This window comes from Barbus barbus (genome assembly GCF_936440315.1).
Source record: "Barbus barbus genome assembly, chromosome: 21".
Classification (NCBI taxonomy): Eukaryota; Metazoa; Chordata; class Actinopteri; order Cypriniformes; family Cyprinidae; genus Barbus; species Barbus barbus.
In genome coordinates this window covers 18,281,850-18,286,893 of record NC_136749.1, presented here as the reverse complement: position 1 = coordinate 18,286,893, position 5,044 = coordinate 18,281,850, and positions in this window count along the sequence as shown.

Sequence of the window (5,044 nt, the reverse complement as noted above, 5' to 3'; positions counted from 1 at the left end):
TGTGGATTTCACCATTTCCCTAAACAACATGATGATTATAGTTTAATTGATATTTGATTCAAACAGAAAGCTGTGAGGAAAGGAAAAAAGTCTCAACTAAGTCTTCAGCCTCTTGCTTAATTTAAAAAGTCCATGACAGTAACCGTCTTTTCTTCAGCTCTGGTTCCAGTGGAGAAACACACCGATCAGGGTCATCTGAAAAGTGTTGGACGTGTACGCAGGCTTTTTCTCCTCTGCTCCAGATGTTAATGAGTATTACACTGACTCTCATTGTTCCTTTCAGCGACTTTTCTCATTTTGAGCAAAAATGTAAGCAATTTTGAGCAATATATGTATAAATATAACAATAAAATAAGTTTAGGTTTTTGTATATTTTATTTCAGTAAACATTTATTTTAATTCACATTTTTATTATTTTTGTTTTAGTAACAACCCTGTTTCCTACTTGGTGAACTACATGGTTATTATAATATAGGTCATATACTGAAATCTGACTAGACCGATCAGATTGTGCTGTCATAATTGTTTGCATGACCAGTCACTTTTAGCCATAGCTGACCAGGTCAGAACAGAAAGAGGAAGTGGAATGGGCCATAGTTTGTGCTCTCTTTCTTTCTCTCCGTCTCTCTCTAACCATGAGCACAATGACAGCTTTGTCACTAAACTCCACAGCACTGACCCACCGGCAGCAGAGAGCTTGAAAACACGAAAAGGGAACAAGCAGTTGGAGGAAAAGCGGTATAATGGGATTCAAGCGTTGTCAGTGTACGTTGCATTGTGCTGCTCCATCAATGGCTCTTTTTGTCATCTTCTACTGTTTGCGCTTGCAAAGACAAGTCTAGATGACCTTTGTCTCACCCTGTCTATATCCGTCTCTTACACTCACTCCCAGTCTTCTACATTAGTTCTAAACTTCAAAACCTCTTAAATTATTTTTATTCATTAATTTAAGAAAGATTTAAGGAATCCAGCTTGCATAGTTGATCAGTGACAGCCCTCTCCCACCCCTAAACTGCACATGCACATGCACATGCACACATACCCAGGCTCAGTGTTTAACCTCATGTTAACCCAGCCCCTGGGAAACTGGGGTTTGAGTCAAGGTTGTGTAGTTCTAATGAAGTATACGCTCTCTGTTACAAGAGACAGCGGTTGACAAATGATAGACTCGCCCCAGAGGATAACCGTCTTGCCTAACCGATGTCAAGTGTAGTGCGACTTGCTATTTTCTTTGAAAAATAAACAGCATTGTTTTGAAGTTTCTATCCGTCAAAGAATCCTGAAAAGAAAAATGTATCAGTTTCCACAAAAAATAAATAAAAATAAATACAATTTAAGCAGCAGCTGTTTTTAACATTGATAATAATAAGAAATCTTTCTTGAGCATCAAATCAGCATAATTTCTACATGATCATGTGACATTGAACACTGCCTGCTAAAATTCAGCTTTTTAATCACAAATTATTTATTAAAAATGTATTAAAATAGAAAACCTTTATTTTAAATAGTAACAATATTTCACAATATTACTGTTTCTACACTAAAAAAAATCTGTAAAAATAAGGCACAATGTATTCATTTGAAAGAGTTTTCAGTATTTATTTTTTTACAGGTGTTTTACCTGTACTTTGAATTTAACAATTTAATTTAATTCATTATGTGTTTTAGGATGTTAACAAAAATGTCTATACAATTAATGGATAATGTCCTGGTAATAAGCTGACAGTACACTCTAAAAAAAAAAAAAAAAAAAAAACAGTGCTATATAGCACCAAAAGTGGTTCTTTGGCTCGTAATCATAGGGGAACCACTTTTGGTGCTATATAGCACCTTTTTCAAATGGTGCTATTTAGTACCATAAGAGGTGCCATATAGCACTTTTTCTCAAAAATGGTGTTCAACAGTGGTTCTTTGGCTTTTAATCATAGGGACACCTCGTTTGGTACTATATGGCACATATTCTTAAAGATAAGAAGCTGAATGTTCTGTGTTGAGAGTTGCTGAAATCGCGTTTGGTCTCATACTGTATCGAGTATCTTGTCAGTGTCTGCACTTGCTTGGCCATTTTTAGTGATCAATAGGAAAGTGGGTTCAGCTTAATTCTAGCAGTGATTTGTTAGATAGGTATAAAAAAGGTTATTATACCGCGGCAGCCCTCGTGTGAAGCCCTCTTAGTGTGAAGCCCAAAGAGTGTAAAGACCATTGACTCCACCGGGCTGGGACACCAGCAAAGGATTTAAGTATCGCTTTTTATTTTTTTTCCATTTATATGTTTACTATTGAAATGTTGTTGTATGCATTTGTCCATTTTATTTAATTTCTGTATTTTCTTAAATGTGTGTGTATAGATTTACAGAGTGTTAACTTTTAGTTTTAGTTACTTTTTCTTATTTGTAAGTCGCTTTGGATAAAAGCGTCTGCTAAATGACTAAAAGTAAAAGTAAGTAATGTCAAAATGTGTTACACAGAACCATTAGAGGTGCCATATATGACTACCATAGATGAGCCAATATGCTTCTAAATGACACTTTTACTTAAGATGAATGATAACTAATAATTTCTTACCAAACTGCAGCTTTAAAGATTCAAATTCATGTACTAAATGCTTACTGAGAAAAACAATACATGCCACTTTCAAAACCTTTTAATTTATTTATTTCAGCAGCAAATAAAATGAGTGCTGACAAGACAGGGAATATACATATACAACATCACAATATACGGGGAGTTGTTGTTTTATACACATTTTTGAAGAAGAGAGAGTCCTGGTTTACATATATATATACATATATACATATATATATATATATATATACTGTAGCCCTGGTAACTTTTTCACCTATAGTCTTAGGCCTACATTAGTTCTTTACTTTATTTGAAAAATCTAGTCTTTTTAACATTAATAGTGAGTGAAATTACTGAAAATTAATAATACACAAGCACTTGCAAACTAAGTTGTACACTCTGAAGTACTGCAGTATCTTTCACTTTTTCACTGTCAACAGCATACTAACATTTTCGTAAGTCCTTCAGGATTTAAAAAACAATAGAAACTACAACTAGACTTGGAAGAGGCCAAGAAATAGAGAATATTGACTTACAGTGACAGGAAGTAGTGTAAATCTGTGAATGAATGTTCTGTGTAGGGACACTGTGTAGGGGCCATGTCAGTCAGAGCAGAGTTCATTCAAGGAGACGACCTCATGATCTGAAATCAGGTGTGTTAAATAAATGAGACATGTACAACATGTGGGGGCAGGTCACCAGGACTGGAATTGAGAACTGCTGCTACAGGAGGAGTCCCAGTGCCGTCGAGATATCCTCGCTCTCCTCTGTGATTAACTGTCAATCCAATGTGAGCACAATATGGTCATACTGCACAAGTTGACCCTCCCTACAGCCTTTAGGCTTCATCTTAGGTGTTGGGATGGGCTGGTCTGAGAATGGCCCTGGGGGAGAGGAGATAATAGCATTAACCATCTTCTCATATTTATTTGCAAGGCAAACCTTATGAGTTAAATTAATTTGAACTACTGTCACACAACTGCTCAAATACATTTGAACAAAATTCTCTTCAATTTGATAGCATAGTTTGTGTAGACCAACAAACAAAAAAAATAATGTTTGCATTGAAATCATCTGAATAACAAAATGTGCAATAAGTGTAGTGCTTTGATTAGACTGTGTTTCACACACTGTAGTCAACTGTTCATGGCTCACCTCAACTTCAAACAGCAACCCCGGGTCCTCCTTGAACAGAGCAGGCAAGAGCAGAATAGCTGCTTCCAACTGTAACGTTAGGCCTGTAGGCGCACAGGAAACAAAAACCTTGAAAAATTATATACGACCCGCCAAATTCTGGCCAAATCACAGATATGCTGATTCGCACGGGACTAATATTATCACAGGACCTCGGTGTTCGGTGAAATATGGTAATTTAGGTCATTTGCGGGGGATTTTTACTTTACAAATTACAGACATGGCCGATTCGTTTATGATGTTATAAAATACATATTGTAAATGAGATAAAACACTTACTTTAAGTGTTACTTTCCTGTTAAAACCGCGCACATAAATATCGTTCTAAAACAATGTGATGTTATAAAGTTATAAAATTAATACTGTGTGAATAACATAAAACACTTAATCTCTGTATTTTCCTCGTTTGCTCCGCATCGCGATTCACGAGTCAAAGAAAATGGCGACTGTGAGAAAAGTTTCAACCCGTTTAGGCGCGCAAAGTACGTAAATGTCCCGGATGCAACATCTTCTTCTTGTTTATTGGCCAGTAACTCCTTAAGAGCATCATCGCCACCTATTGGGGAAAAAACCAAAACGTGTGGATAATTCAACACAAGAGCTTTAACTCTTTACTGATTTTACCTTTATATGGTATGTGTAAATGAGTTACAGAGACATTTTATTTTGTGTGTGTTCATTAAATTGTTCGTGTTCGTGTGTGTGTATATTATAAATTATAATATATATTAGTATACAATTAGTATAACTGCACAATTAGTAAATTAAGTTTACAAAATAACAATAACAATTTGGAGTATAATGAAGAAAAGAAAGTGAAGTGTGGCCAAATATGGTAACCCATTTTTGTGTATAACCCATATTTGTGCTCTGCATTTTACCCATCCAAGTGCGCACACACACACACACACACACACACGCATGTTGGTTTTTGTGGTTTATGGGGACTCTCCATAGACGTAATGGTTTTTATACTGAACAAACTGTGTGTGCTATTGCCCTACACCAACCCTACACCTAAACTTAGCCCTCACAGGAGACTTTGTGCATTTTTAGATTTTCAAAAAAACACATTTAGTATGTTTTTTAAGCCTTTTGAATTACGGGGACATGGCAGTGTCCTCATAAACCACCTTCACATTGTAATACCTCTGTCATACCCATGTCATTATACAAATTTGTGTCCTCATAAACCACATAAACATGCGCACACACACACACACACACACACACACACACACAGTGGACAGCCATTTATGCTATGCTGCGGTGCCCAGGGAGCAGT